Raw genomic sequence first — 17,294 nt, forward strand, 5'->3', positions numbered from 1 at the left:
GAAGCACGGGCCAGATTGCTAGTTTCTATAAAGTGTAAATTTATTTTTATAAACTATTTTAAATAAAAGTTAGATATATAAATTTTTGTTCAGAAAAAATAAGTTAAAAGTTATATTTTATAAAAATTAAGATACATGGAGACATCCTCAAAAAAAAAAAGATACGTGAAGACATATGAATACATAATGATTGAGACATATATCCCGTGTCGGCCTTTGCCTTCAACTCAATTCCATTTTATCCGTGTATATAAATTTATAGAACTTTTGATTTAAACAAAAACCGAGTTTTATTCATAAGTCTTGAAGATATTCGATTAGACTATCATTAATAGAATTTCTGTCAAAAAAGATAAATGAAAAAAAAGATTATCATCAATAGAAAGATATCCAATTATTCAAATCATAATATTTTTTTTGTACTGGTTTCGATTTAATTGGATACCCATTTTAATCATCGATTATCCGAATCTAGATCAATTTCATATAAATGAAATTACTTTATAGATTATTATTGAATTTAATTATATTTTAACTTATTATAATAATTTCCGAGTTAATTGTAATTGGCATCCCTTTAATTTCGGCTTATTGCACATTGCACCCAATAGTTTTGGAAAATACACTTTGCATCCCCAGACTTTTAACCCGTAGACACTTTGCACCCTTTCCGTTAAATTTTGCCGTTACCGTTAACTTTTGCAGGGGCATTTTGGGAAATTTAATTATATTTAATTAAAATCAGATCTTTATTTAAATTTTTTGACCATCTAAACGATATTTTCCGGAAAAACTTAAAGAACGAAAGTTGTAGAGAATAAAAAGATCTTCTTAGAACTATAAGGTTCAAAATTTTCGTAATTCTTTATATAATTATTTTTAAAAAATTCAAAAATTAGCAATCTTGTAAAAATGAACAATTATTTTTAAATAATTATTTAAATTTTGAACCTTATTGTTCTAGAAAGATCTTTTTATTCTCTACAACTTTCGTTCTTTAAGTTTTTCCAAAAATTATCATTTAGATGGTCAAAAAATTTAAATAAAAGTCTGATTTTAATTAAATATAATTAAATTTCCCAAAATGCTCCTGCAAAAGTTAACGGTAACGGCAGAAATTAACGGAAAGGGTGCAAAGTGTCTACGGGTTAAAAGTCTGGGGATGCAAAATGTATTTTCCAAAACTATTAGGTGCAATGTGCAATAAGCCGAAACCAAAAGGGTGCCAATTGCAATTAACTCAATAATTTCCTGAAATACTGCAGAAACTTTGGTTAAACAGATAATGTTCCGAGGAAATTTGTACGTAAGATGTCCCATGACGATTCATGAATGGATGCATTATACTCGGTTCTAAATTCTCTGTTTAGCAAACATGAAAAATATTTATTGTCAAGGAACCAGGGAGTCTCAGCAGGAAAATAAATAAGAAGTCCAAGGAGGGTATGTATTATTTAAAGGGTACTGGTCCCTGACATGTGATTGCCGGGATATGTTAAATAACACATAGTTTTTTGGCCGTTGGATGTATATCCAGCAGCAGGACTATAACAAAATTTTAATCCGTTTAGCGGTCAAAAACCGCTAGATGGGTTAAAAAAAATGTTATAATACTGGTTGCTGGATATGCATCCTAACGCCAAAAACCATGGCCAGTTAACCAGTCCACAGCCATCGATGGCTGTGTACCAGGACCCTTATTTAATTACCCTATGATCACTGCAAATTACATAATATGGAGTAGTAAACATGAGTTTAAATCATTTGATGTTGTTTGTGGGCACCAGAATAAGACCAGTATTCCTCAACTAGCTTCCTGAACAGTGAGCCGTCCTGATTCAACAGATTATTGGGCTCATCATACTCGACAATCTCTCCTGCATTTCCCAAACATTCGAGAGGAAACAATCACTATACGAAAATATTTTCACAACGAACACTTACATACTACGAACACTTACATACTGGTATTCATGTATTAGTTTCAGATATATGTACTGAAAAAGAATGTATGATAATTACCATTCCTCATGGAAAGCACCATTGTGCAGTCGATTACGGTTGGTATTCTGTGAGCCACGGTTATTACAGTGCAGCCTGTAAATTCTGTCCTTATGGTTTTCTGTATTATAGTGTCGGTTGCATTGTCGATTGATGCAGTTGCTTCATCCAGAACTAGGATCTTCCTCCTCTTTAATAATGCCCGTCCCAAACAAAATAACTGGCGTTGTCCCATGCTCCAATTTGTTCCATCCTGAACAACTGCATGTTATTCATCTTCAAATTAGTAACTCACACTAACACAGGTATCTTTTCGTAAAGGTTGAAAAATTCTTTAACTGTGCATGCAGTTGTTTTCTTACCCAAGGAGTCCAATCCTTCTTCTTTCTCTTGAATAGCATCTCGAAGGTGACATTTCTCAAGAACCTTCCTCGCATTATAACAAGATTTGGTTAGTTTCTTTGAACAAGATTGGATCTTCAAATAAGCAAGTAGAGAATTATTACCTCCCAAATTTCACTATCAGTATGCTCGAATAAGGGGTCTATGTTATTTCTCACAGAACCACTAAAAAGTGTTGGATCTTGTGGAATGATGCCAAGCTGTGATCTGAGGTCATGAAGCCCAATTGTAGAGATATTAATGTCATCTATTATAATTTTTCCTTCTGCAGGCTCTACTAGGCGAAATAATGCACTTATCAAAGTTGTCTTCCCACTACCAGTCCTGCCAACTATTCCAATACTATGCCCTCCTTCGAAAATGCAACTGATTCCACGTAGAACTAGAGGAGCATTTGGACGGTATTTGACCTGCTTAATTAAGAATTTTCATTATGTACTGGTGTCTGTAAACATTACATTACTTTGAGAAGCACAATAGAGCGACAATACCTTTAGGTTGTTGATCTCTACTCTCCCAGCACTTGGCCAGTTTGGTGGAGGTTGGTTTTCTTCTATTTTTTCAGGAGCTTCACTAGGAATGTGCATGCACTGTTCTAATCTCTCCACAGAAATAATGTAATTTGATAGCTTGCAGTGGATATTTATAGCATATACGAGGATGACATTTATTGAAAGGGAATACGATAGAGCCATCCCAATATATCCTGTCATTAAAAAGTGAGTTATCAAGGCGCTTAGTTCTTAAGGTTCTTTCGAGTACTTAAGACAATAATTTGAATGTATTATCAATTAACTACTACTCTACCACTAATCTCAGTCGCAAGTCTTGCTGTAGAACAAGTACAACTGTATCTTGTATGTATAAGCCTCACGTATATGCGATAGCATGAGAAGTGCATAAAATCGATGATGATAATTAACCTGATTTAGAAGCTTCAAGAGGTATCAAAGTCATGCCAAGTGCAGAGACTGAGACAACGACCGCACATAATCCTTCCAGACGTAGTATCAACCACTCATTCGCTGAAAAACTGTGGAAGCGTGGAATTGAGTTTGCATCAATAAGATGAAAGTTCTCGGAAATAAACCTATCTTCTTTGTTAAACGCTCTGATGGTCACCGCACCAGCAATGGACTCGGCAAGTTGGCTTGCAACTGAAGACTTTGTTGTGCCATCAATACGCATCAACTCATCAGCTGAAGCTAAATAGAATTTCTGCATATTCAGGTAGATGAATCTTGATTTCTTCCAATAACAAAGTAGTTCACATATCTTAGAAGTGTTGTGAAATTACCTGTAAAACTATGGTAATATAAACTGTGGGAATGATGAGAAATAAGATAGGCCAGGTGAGTACAACCAATATTCCAAAGCCGAGACATGTACTCATTATTGATCCAATTGAACTTGAAAATCTTATAGCCAATTCAAGGTCTATGATACTCAGATCAGAAGATAACTATTGAAAATATTAAATACACAAGTCATATGAAGACCATATTATAATAACTCAAATGTAAATTTGGCTAATTAAGAGATCCTTACCCGGCTCAGTATCCTTCCAACTGGTGTCGAGTCAAAGTAGGACATAGGTGCTCGAAAGATTGACACTAATGCCTTGGAAAAAATAGATTCCGACGCCTTAGTACTTAATATAACTATTACATAAGATCTCAGTATTAGGCACAGTGACATTGCACACCCAATACCAGTATATATCCCATTCAGTATAAGGATGCTTATAGCAGGATTTTGTAGTTCAGCAGCCAACCAAACACCTTGAACTAATTGCCCAACCATGAATAACATATAAAATATGACTGCTAATGAGAGGTATAAGAATCCCTGATTTTGCTTCAAGTACTGTACGTAAGGCTTTAGACCACTGTCTCCAATTTCTTTTAGTTCTTTTTCTATTAACTGGTCTCCCGGCTCTTTTTTAAACTCTTCTTCTACATCAGTCATTTGTATCTCTTCGTTGGAAATTGCAGTTCTTTTCGGAAGACTATAACTGGTTTTGTTCTCCCGATTGGTAGAGCCATTTTGTGCTACCAAAAGATTTTGGAATTCTGGACTATGGACCAACAACTGCTTGTATGTATCAGCTTGAAGGATCTTCCCCTCCGACATTAGCTGCCACAAAGTAAGTTGCTTTGTACTATCTGTATATATTTGAACGATATATGGATTTTATAAAATGAATACTAACCAGAACAATGTCAAATACAGGAAGGAAGTCAACTTGGTGGGTAACAAGCAAAACCGTTTTTTCTGACAATGCTCCCATGACATACTCCTGCAGGAATAATTTTTTTTATATAAAACAAAGGAAAATGTCTTCGAAACAAGATCTAAATTAGTTTGGAACTGGGATCACATTAAATAAGCTGGTTGCAGTATGCGCATCCACAGCGCTGAATGGATCATCAAGAAGGTATATATCTGCATCTTGATATAGTGCACGGGCAAGTTGAACCCGCTGCTTCTGCCCACCGCTGAGGTTAACACCTCTTTCTCCTATTACTGTGTGATCACCACGTGGAAGAATTTGCAGGTCCTGTACAAGTGAACATATTTTAAGTGTTTCTTTGTACTTCTGTTGATCCATTGATGACCCAAAGAGTATGTTCTCTTGTATAGTGCCTGTTTGTATCCATGCTGTTTGAGAAACATAAGCTACCTTTCCATAGATGTGAATCTGGAAAATGTAAGGAAAAATTTTCTGAACTGCTAAGAGATGATAGTCAAATACATTTTGAACAATTAAATATATTAAAAGCTGCATTGGTTCAAGAATTGGGAAATATACGCTTGTCCAATTAAGCAGAAACGTCTTCAAAAATGCATGTTACTTAATATCTACAGTATAATATAGTCAACAGGTGGAAGGAAAAAAATAATTAGAGACTCACCATGCCCTTGGTACTTGAAACTTCTCCGAGAATTGCATCTAAAAGGGTTGATTTACCAGATCCAACTTCTCCGCATATTGCAACCTTCTCGCCAGGTTTTACATTCAAATTTATATTGTTTAGAGTGCTCTTTGAAGAACTGATATTCCATGAAAAACTTGCTTCTTTGATCAGTATTGATGCCTCAATATCCTTGCATTGACCTTTGGAACTTCTTTTATGCAATTCTGGCTCCTCAAGAAATTTCACAATACGAGTTAATGCAACCATTGCTTCAATAAAGATGCCTGCAACATCAGGTAAAAACCTGATAGGCTCTTGGACAATACGGGCTGTTGCAAGAAATGTAAACACAGTGCTGGTATCTAGAGGAATTTTCATGAGATAGCAAGCCCAGAAAGTAACTGTTGTAATTATGATAGGAGATGACCAATAGAGAGCTAGGTAATAGCCACTTTGATTCAGAATAGTGGATAACCATCTTGCTTCTTCTTTCCTCAATCCTTTAATAACTTTCCGGAAGTGTGTTTCCCAACCATACAACTTCAGTATTTTCATGTTTGTCACTGCCTCTGTAATAGCCTTGAGCCTTAAGTCTCGTGCTACCATGAAATTTGTCAGGTACTTGTGCTGCAATCTAGCCAATGGAGAATTTCCGACTACCATCAATATCACTACTAGTACAGCTGCAATTGTCGCTTTGCCTACGGAGTAGTAAATGATAAGAAGAGCAAGACATAGTTGAAGGCTTGTTGCCCACATCTGATGAAAATAGTATGGAAATTCACCAATTCTAGAAGCATCTACTATGACATAATTTATTATCTGGCCCGGAGAATGAAATGCTTTAGCAGCGTTTGATAGTCTAAGTTGCTTTTGGTAAATAGCTGCAGATAGCATAGAGCTTACTTGGAGTCCAATTCCTCTTGTTTGGAAGTTCCATTGTCTCTCAGATAGAGATTCCAAACACTTGACCAGAAATAAGATTGCAGCCAGTGCAAATCCCTCATACTTAAACGCTTCCTTGCCTTGAGCAACCTGTATGAAAGCTTTAAGTAGCAGAGGGCCAGTAGCTAGTGCAAGTACCTTGGTCAATGCAAAAACACCCGACAGTAGAATAGCTTTGCGCTGCCAAATAAAAATAGATGAGAGAACTGGAAGAGATGCAGAAGTTCCTTTATTTGTCTGTGCTGAAAGCTGCTCCATAAACAAGGAGTAACATGTCTCTGCACGATCTGCAGGCTGTAAATTTGGAAGATCACTGTCCTCGAGAATTTTGACTTTGCCCGTCTTCAATATTGGGTTCAACCACCAAAAAGACATTCTACTCAAAACCCCTGCATTGTGGAAAGGAGTAACATTTTCATCCTCGCTGATATTGATGCCATCTCCAGGCTCCTCACCTCGCAAAGGTGTATAAAGGGTGGCTTCTTTTATGCTTCTTTCCATATCTGCCTGTTTAAGTTTCACAAAACCACATAAGAAAAAAAAGTGACTGAGAGATGATTGGCACATGACTTGTACTTTTCCAATTTCATATGCACATGCTTTTACGAGTAAAAAAGAAGAAGATCAACATCCAATCAAAAGCAGAACCATCATGCATACAAGAACTCTATTGTCCTGTATCTGTGTACACAAGATACATACCTCTACAATTGACTTGATGCCAAAGTCGATATCATCCGCAGGAAGAGGGGAACATTCTTTGGAATTGAAATGATCCTTGTACATGAAAATTAAATAAATCTGTTAAATATATAGTTCTATATCACAGCTGTTAGTAGTAACTAAGCAGCAAGGTCAATAATATAGTTCAGCACTAAAGTAGTTAGGGAGTCGTACTTTGTTCTTTTCTTTATATTGATTTTCAGCTTCCCTTGTGCTACATATTGTGTATAAAGTACAGACAAGTCTTCTATGTTTTACTCATAAACCTAACAGCAATAGCACAAGACTCTATTTTCGACAAAATTGTCCAAGTTACCAACTTACTCGAAAAATTTTACATGAAAAATGTAATGCTTGTGTGCTAAATATGATCTTCACTCGAAATTATCTTGACTTACAGATTCCGACAGACGCGATGTTGCTGGCTTTCGTATCAAATGAGATGGGGTGATAGAGGATTAGAGCTCTTTGCTTGCTTTGAGCTGTGTTCAGGTAGTTCTGTGACAGGGCCTTCTTATAAGAAGAAAAGGAAATATTACCTGAGTTAGCCATGTAGGCCATATAAATGTTTCTCTACGGACACTTGTTTCCAAAAGTTCCAGGGCATTGATCTCCTATCATTGCATGGCCAACAAATTTCATCCACACGTTATTCGTTATTGTTTGACATAATTTATGCCCACGTTATTCACACAAAGTAATCAAACTATAAACAAAGATAATTATCCATAAGATGAATATAATTAACAAAAACTTTTTTAATATATGATATATATGGTCATCTACCGAGAAATGATATCGACCTGCATTTCAGAGACATGCTTTTTCAAGAGTCAGAAATCAGAATCAATTCCCTCCCTGGCCCCCTTGTGCAGGAATTGATCCTCTTCTACGATGCAAAAGCAAAACTCGTTAATCACGAAGATCACTCACAAATGTTTAGTTGAAATTCTAAACGTATTAATTAAAATGACGTAATAATTTTGGGGGATCACAGGTGACAGAACTAAACATCATTCAAATTCTCTGGCTGTAGCTCTAACTCTTTCAAGTGTAGTTAGTTCCATTTATTTATTAATCAATCTCTTCTGCCTCGTTTAGAATACTATGCAACTGTATGTAATAAACAATTGAATTCCAATGTGTGTGTAGAAAACAAGAACCAGGAACAAAAGTAACAAGTGAAAGGTGTTTAGGCCTGAGCCTCGGCCCCCATCATGCTTACTCTTCGAATTATCAGGAAAGCATTAAACATAGGAGACTATAAATGTGCATAGAGGATGATACCAAATACTATTAATCTAAAGAAACTAACCAAAAAAAAAGGAAGAGGGGATCCATATGAAATATGAATACCGATAAAGATGAAGCGGGAATGTTCAGCAGGAGGTTCGTCTTCTTCAGAGGCAGCATTTGGTTCAAGGTCTTCTGCTATGTCTCCGAAGGAATACTCTTTTTTGTTCACCATTGTTTTATTCTTCTTCTTCTGCAGATAAATAACCTCTTCATCAAATAGTCTAACTAAAAGTGTTTTGTAAATTCATACCCTGTCTGAGCTGCACCTTAAAATATTTCATTAATGGTCTGTTGCAAAAATTCAATATTACATCTGGACCATGCATCAGGCAAAGTGGATGACTGTTTGTTGCTTTCCGATATCAACTCGAATCAGCTAAGTACCGGCTGTTTGTCAAATCTATATATCTTTCAGGGATAAGGTCACAAATATCATTATCAGAGAAAATAACATTAAATTTTGCAATCTAAAATACTAGTTCATATAATATTCATCCATCTTTCACTTCTAAACGTCAGATTTGTAGCTTTTTGAATTTTGAAGTCTTAAATCTATTTTATATAGCGTTTCACTCTAAAACGTCAAATTGTCTTATGTTTTATAGTGATTTTAGACGAGATTGATCTTCCAAAATAATGCCCAAAATTAAAACGCGGATACATTAAGTGATATTTCGGACTAATTCCCATAACAAATAAAGGCAGTTAAGGGAACCGGGTTAAAGGGACGAGAAGACCTGACCTGAGTCCCAAAATTAATGTTCCTCTCTCTTGTTATTATAAATTTTTATCAAAATATAGGAGTGATCTTATAACTTTTGAAACTATAAAAGCGGATTTCAAAAATTTGCTCGGAAAATTTATTCGGTATCCCGCCCGAAAACATTTATTCTGAATCCGCAGCGTACATAATTACATGTATAATCCAAAACTCCAAGCAAGAGTAATCGAAAAGCAAAACAACAAGAAGAGAATAATGTACAGAAGAAAGAGGATTTACCCATGCCGATATTTATGTTAAACCGCTTCAATGCCCGCGGTGAGGAAAAGGAGTGGCAGCGGGGTTTTGCTAAACCCCTTTCGGACCGAATTTTTACCTATCTCGTAAAATTCGGGCTTTGGGTATAAACCCTCTTTTTTATATTCGAAGTCTTATGGGTCATCTTGTAAAACAAAGTGGGTCAGATCCATGGAATATATTTATTCGTTTTTAGACCTAAATACTTATCATTAGTATTACATCTTTCTTTTTTAAGAAAAATGGATGTAGAATTTATTCGAATTTTACGAGTGCTGTTTTTTAGAAATATAAATCAAATTAAATTATTTTTGACAATTTGGCAAAAAAAAAAAAATTATTTTTGACAAGTGCTATCAAGTTTTCTCAGAAAAAATTGAAATCTCACAAAATTCATGGGTCGTTTAGTCCGCATGGCAGTACCTAATTGAAGCCAGCCAGGAAGGTTAATCGATACAATGTGGTTGAGTTTTCGAATAAATATGTTTCATTTGAAATTTTATTAGTTATATTAATTAATTTAAAAAATTAATGATTATTATTTTGTTATAATTTGAATCATTAATATCTATATATTATTATAAATATAATTATTAAATAGAAATGAACAATTTCGCATGGCAATTTCGGGTAACAGATCGTATTCGTGTCAGCAATCGGGTCGATTTTGGGTCAAGTTAAAATCATTTAAAATTGAATAAAACTGAAAATTGAATTCATGAGAAATGAAATTCTCATTTCAGGTCCATTTCGGGGGTGATTTTCGGGTCACTTTCAGGTTTCTGTCTCAGTAAATCAGGTTTCGGGTTCGTGTCGCCTTCGAGTCGTGTCTGATATTGCCGCCCCTTGCATGGATAAGTCCTTGTTTTAGGTTCAAATCTTAATCGATGAGGGTGTGGCATGTGAATGCGAAACTTGATATAGATACCAGATTCTTAAAAGTAATACAATACATATTTCATTGGCACAGGATGAACCATAGCTGTGATTTTCACTCTATAACCCTGAAATTCCCTCCATTCTGAGTTTAAATTGTTTGATGTTGTTTGTAGGCACCAGAATAAGACCAGTATTCCTCGACTAGCTTCCTGAACAACGAGCCATCCCGATTCAACAATTTATTGGGCTCATCATACTCCACCATCTCTCCTGCATTTTCCGAAACAAAAAATCACTACAACAAATATTTTCATGACCAACACTTACATACTGGTGTTAGTCTGCAACTTTTTGTTACAACAATTAATGTATTAGTTTCAGATGTATGTGCTTAAAAAGATTGTATGATACTTACCATTTCTCATGGAAAGCACCATTGTGCAGTCAATCACAGTTGGTATTCTGTGAGCCACTGTTATCACGGTGCAGCCTGCAAATTCTGTCCTTATGGTTTTCTGTATTATAGTGTCTGTTGCATTGTCGATTGATGCTGTTGCTTCATCAAGAACTAGTATCTTCCTCCTCTTTAATAATGCCCGTGCCAGGCAAAATAACTGACATTGTCCCAGGCTCCAATTTGATCCGTCCTCAACAACTGCCAATAATCTTTATGTTAGTAACACACACAGAGGTATGTTAGCTTTTTACACAACTGTTTTCCTACCCAAGGAGTTCAACCCTTCTTGTTTCTCTTGAACAGCCTCTCGAAGGTGACATTTCTCAAGAACCTTCCTCGCATTACATAGTTACACACAAAGTAGTGTCAATTTTTTTATAGAAAGTGAAAACAGAGATTGGACTCTGAATGAGCAAGTGGATAATAGTTACCTGCCAGATTTCACTATCAGTATGCTCAAAGAGGGGGTCTATGTTATATCTGACAGAACCACTGAAAAGTGTTGGATCTTGTGGAATGATGCTAAGCTGTGTTCTGAGGTCATGAAGCCCGATTTCAGAGATATCTATGTCATCTATTATTATTTTTCCATCCGTAGGTTCTACAAGGCGAAATAAGGCACTTATCAAAGTTGTCTTCCCACTACCAGTCCTGCCAACAATTCCAATTCTATGCCCTCCTTCAAAGATGCAACTAATTCCACGCAGAACCAGAGGCGCATTTGGACGGTATTTTACCTGCTTATTTCAGACTTTTCATTATGTACCAGTATCTACAAACATAAATTTATGAACAAAAAAAAAACCACAAAAGAGACACTGATACCTTTAGATTGTTGATTTCTACTCTCCCAGCAACTGGCCAGTTAAGTGGAGGACGACTATCTTCTACTTTTTCGGGGGCTTCACTAGGAATGTGCATGCACTGTTCTAATCTCTCCACAGAAATGATGAAATTTGATAGCATGCAATGCATATTTATAGCATATACAAGGAATTCATTCATTGAAAGAGCGTATGATAGAGCCATCCCGACATATCCTATCATTTAAAAGTAGAGTAAACTTCAAAGTTGTGGCCAAAGTTTACACCGATTTTTAAAAAGTTGGCCAGAGTTTACTATAGAAGCCCGCCATGGAGCTGCACAAACATGAAAAAAAATGTGCTAAATAAAAGAAAGTACCTAACCTGATTTAGAAGCTCCAAGAGGCATCAAAGTCATGCCAAGTGCAGAGAATGAGATAATGAGTGCACATAATCCTTCAAGACGTAGTATCAACCACTCATTTGCTGAAAAACTGTGGAAGTATGGAACTGAGTTTGCATCAGTAACACGAAAGTTTTCTAAAATAAATCTATCTTCTTCTTTAAAGGCTCTGATGGTCACCGCTCCAGCAATTGACTCGGCAAGCTGGCTTGCAACTGAAGACTTTGTTGTGCCATTAATACGCATCAACTCATTAGCTGAAGCTAAGTAGTATTTCTGCAAGTTAAGTTACACGAATCTTGAGTTCTTTCTACAAGAGTATTTCACATTTCTTAGCAGTGTTGTAAAATTACCTGTAAAACTATGGTAATATAAACTGTGGGAATGATGAGAAATAAGATTGGCCAGGTGAGTACAGCCAATATTCCAAAGCTGAGACACGTGTTCAATGCTGATCCGATTGAAGTTGCAAATTTTATTGCCACTTCAAGGTCTATGATACTCATATCAGAAGATAACTATTGGAAGTATTAAACATGTAAGTCATACGATGACCGTATTACCACGACTGGAATGTAAATTTGGCTAATTTAGAGATCCTTACCCGGCTCAGTATCCTTCCAACAGGTGTCGAATCAAAGTAGGACATAGGTGCTCGAAAGATTGACACTACTGCCTTGGAAAAAATAGATTCCGACGCCTTAGTACTTAATTCAACTACTACATAAGATCTAATAAGTAGGCACAGTGACATTACACACCCAATCCCAGTGTATACCACATTCAGTATGACGATGCTTATAGCGGGATTTTGAAGTTCAGCAGCCAACCAAACACCTTGACCTAATTGCCCAACTAAGAATAACATATGGAATATGGATGATAGTGAAAGGTATAAGAATCCCTTGTTTTGCTTTAAGTATTGTTTGTAAGGTTTTAGACCGCGGTCTCCGGTCTCTTTTTGCTCTTTTTCTATCAACTGGTCTCCCAGCCTTTCGTTAAGCTCTTCTTCTACTTCAATTTCTTGTATCTCTTGGTTGGAAACTGGGGGACTTTTTGGAGAACTATAACTCATTCGTCCTTCCTGATTGGTAGCATCACATTTTACGATCAAAAGATTTCGAAAATCTGGACTGTGGACTAACAACTGCTGGTACTTATCAGCTTGTTGGATTTTCCCTTCAGACATTAGCTGCCAAAAATAATGTGCTTCTTATTTTCTGAATATGTATCACTATTAAATGGATTTGACAAATGCAAGACATTAATCTCTCATTCTTCTTTACTGTAGAAGGGAAAACAATATCTCATGTTATGAGTGAAACTACTAACCAGAATTAAATCAAAAACAGGGAGGAAGTCAACTTGGTGGGTGACAAGCAAAACCGTTTTTTCTGATAATGCTCCCATGACATACTCCTGCAAAAATCAAAATTTGTCTATAAGACAAAGGAAAATCTTTGAAATAGGAATTGAAAAAACTGAGATCACATTAAATAAGCTGGTTGCAGTATGTGCATCCACAGCGCTGAATGGATCATCAAGAAGGTATATATCTGCATCTTGATATAGTGCACGGGCAAGTTGAACCCGCTGTTTCTGCCCACCGCTGAGGTTAACACCTCTTTCTCCTATTACTGTCTCATCACCACATGGAAGAATTTCCAGGTCCTGTACAAGTGAACATCTTTTCAGTACTTTATGGTACTTTTCTTGATCCATAGATGACCCGAAGAGTATATTCTCTTGTATAGTGCCTGTTTGTATCCATGCTGTCTGAGCAACATAAGCTACCTTTCCAGCCACCTGGACCTATAAAATATAGAAGTACTCATTTAAGTTGAACTGGTGAGAAGACACATTGCAAAGCTGCATGTTTATAAATTGAGATTTATATGTTAGTCAAATTCTGCAGGAACATCTTTGAGAATGTGTGCTACTTCAGATTTATGTTATAATTAATATTTAGGAGGTAAAATCATCTGTGACTCACCATGCCCTTAGTACAGGAAACCTCTCCAAGAATTGCAGCTAAAAGGGTTGATTTACCTGAGCCAACTTCTCCGCAAATTGCAACCTTCTGGCCAGATTGTATATTCAAATCTATATTCTCCAGAGTGAGCTTTGAGGAATTGGTATCCCATGATAAACCTGCTTCTTTGATTAATATAGACTCTGCAATTACCTTGCAATGACCTTCGGCACTTCTTTTTTGCAATTCAGATTCCTCAAGGAACTTCTGAATTCGTGTTAATGCCACCTTTGCTTCAATGAAACTTCCAACAACATCTGGTATAAGCCTAATATGCTCTTGGACAATACGGACTGTTGCAAGAAATGTAAACACGTTGCTAGTATCTAGAGGAATTCCCATCAGATAGCATGCCCAGAAAGTTACTACTGTAATTACGAGAGGGTATGACCAAAAGAGTGCTAGGTAATAGCCTCTTTGTGTCAGAATTGCGGACAACCACCTTTCTTCTTCTTTCCTCAAACCTTCTACAACATGTCTAAAGTGCGTCTCCCAACCATACAACTTCAGTACTTTCATGTTAGTCACTGCCTCCGTAATGGCCTTGAGCCTTATGTCTTGTGCTACCATGAGTTTTGTCAGGTACCTGTGTTGCAGTTTAACCATTGGAGTATTTACCACTATTATTAGAATCACTGCTAGTAGGGCTGCAATTGTCGCTTTGCCTACAGTATAGTAAATGACAAGAAGTGCAAGACATAATTGCAGACTCGTTGCCCATATCCGATGAAAAAAACATGGAAATTCACCAATTCTATAAGCATCTACTGTGACATAATTCAGAATCTGGCCCCCAGAATGAATTGCTTTAGCAGCAGTTGATAGTCTGAGTTGCTTCTGGTAAATTGCTGCAGAGAGCGTAGATCTTACTTGGACTCCAATCAGTCTTGTTTGAAAGTTCCATTGTCTTTCCGAAAGTGATTCCATACCTTTGGCCAAAAATAAGCCTGCGGCTAGTGCATAGCCCTCGTATTTAAAAGACTCCTTGCCTTGAGCAACCTGAATGAAAGCTTTAAGTAGCAGAGGACCAGAAGCAAGTGCAATTACCTTGATCAATGCAAAAAGACCGGACACTAAGATCGCTTTAAGCTGCCAGATAAATATAGTTGATAAAATTGGAAGAGAGCCAGAGGTTCCTTTTTTTGTCTGTGCTGTCAGTTGCTCCATAAACTTGGAGTAACACGTCTCTGCACGATCTTCATGCTTTAATTTCGGAAGATCAATGTCCTCCAAAACTTTAATTTTACCCTTCTTCAGTAGCGGGTTCAACCACCAGAAGGACATTATACTCAGAATTCCTGCATTACTGAAAGGAGTAACATTTTCAACCTCGTTGATTTTTATGTCATCGCCAGCCTCTTCACCTTGCGAACGTACAGAGGGTGTCTTCTTCAATTCTTGTTTCCATTTCTGCATATTTAAAATTCCACAAAAACACGTAAGGAAAATATATATAATTGCTCCTGGTCAAGTTAAGAAGAGGGCTGACAGAGGCTTGAAACCCTAAGATAACACCGCTAGCCACTGATGCCAACAATCTGGACTAGGTACTCCCAAGAGTAAGAGATTGTTTTCATTAAGACCACGGTTTTTAAAAAATTAATCTTTGAAATGTCATAAATTAAGAAAATTATCCCACTAAAGAAAACTATCATATTTCTTACACAAGCTTGTACAAGTCAGTAAATTTCAACTTACAAATACAAAACCATGATTAACATTCTGAAAATGCTAGATACCCAAAAATTGTTCCGAAATCTAGTTAGACAATATATGATTGGTTCCACCACACTAATAATAATAATAATAATAATGGGATCTTTATACGCACATAATCTGTCCAATTAAAATCAACCATTTGTCGGTTACATCATTTAAGGAAAAAAAAATTATGAACAACATTTGTGATAAGTAACATTACTCCTAACATTCAACCAGGAGCAAAAAACCATCATGCATACAAGAACACTAGCGCCTTCTGTTTTTCAATAATGACACACTCACGCACCCGTCTTGTCGTTATCTGTCTATGTTATGAACCCACAAGTGAATGAGTAAAGAACACACACCTTCTACGATCGACTTGAAGCAAATGCAGATATCATATAGAGGAAGAACGGAAGATTCTTGAGAGTCGAAGTATGATTAAGCAGATTCTCCAACGACAAGGATTTAATATGTAATGTATTAACCATTACAGTGAATTATTACTATAACTAGAAAATGGAGAAAATGCCCCATATGCGAATCATTACATGTGAAACGATTTCAATTTTAAAACAAACTTAAAATCGCCAATAATGCAATTTAATATGTTGATGAACGTCTAATTATAATGGTCATTTCCATTATTGGAGCAATTTAATCTGATGTATGACCTTGCACAGGGCGGAACTAGGGCTGAGCATTCGGTCGGTTCGGTCCAGAACCGGACCGGACCGAACGGACCGAGAACCGAACTTTGAAAATTTTCTGGACCGGACCGGACCGAAGTTTGCATATGGACCGAACCGGGACCGAACCGAAATAATTCGGTCGGTCCGGTCCGGTCCGCCAGAACCGAATTAAAAAAAAAATTAATCTGTATTTACAAAAAAAATCAGCAAGCATGATAAAAGAGAAAAAAGATAGTACCACCAATCCACATCCACCACAGATAATCTAGAGAGCTAACATTCAAAGCACAACTCCAAAATAGTCATAAGTTTATAAATTTTAAAAACCACCACAGTAGTCTCAAGTCTGCTAGTTCAAAAATAAAATAAATAGTCTGCTACTACTAGTCTTCAACTCTTCATCATTTTGTTTGTCCGCTGATGCTCTGCTGCTCATGTTCATGGAACTAACTCATGCTGTCATGCTCGATTAGGTATGCGTATGCTCGATTAGATTAGGTATAGAGAGTCTCGACGGTGAATATAGTCTATAGATATTAGATAGTATAATTATAATATGGTATTTAAAATATAAAATAAAATTATTATTTATATTATATATAAAAGTTCGGTCCATTCGGTCCAGGACCGAAATTTTTCGATGGGGACCGGACCGGACCGTATTTTATTTCGGTCCGGACCGAAATACCCGAACGGACCGAATTTTCAGAAAATTAGGACCGAACCGGACCGAAATTATTCGGTCCGGTCCGGTTTTTCGGTTTCGGTTCGGTTCTGCTCAGCCCTAGGCGGAACCAAGGGGGGGCTAGCCCCAGCGCCAGCCCCGGCTGAGAAAAAAATTAATAAGTAAAATATATATATATTCAACTTTTTAGCCCGGGGGCAAATTTAAAAATGATTATATATATAAAAAATTAGCTCAAATTGAAATTACATTTCTCTGAAATGGACTAGGTTTTGTTAACAAATCAGCTGGATAATTTCATTTATGATGTGCAAAATGATAATAGTTTCTCTGAGT

At 36.5% G+C, this 17,294-nt stretch overlaps 1 pseudogene; it reads right to left on the reverse strand.

Moving 5' to 3' along the window:
* Positions 1–1,422: 1,422 nt before the first annotated feature.
* Positions 1,423–15,265, reverse strand: LOC108207884 (uncharacterized; annotated as a pseudogene).
* Between the last annotated feature and the right edge of the window lie 2,029 nt (positions 15,266–17,294).

Source organism: Daucus carota, chromosome 2 (genome assembly GCF_001625215.2).
Source record: "Daucus carota subsp. sativus chromosome 2, DH1 v3.0, whole genome shotgun sequence".
Classification (NCBI taxonomy): Eukaryota; Viridiplantae; Streptophyta; class Magnoliopsida; order Apiales; family Apiaceae; genus Daucus; species Daucus carota.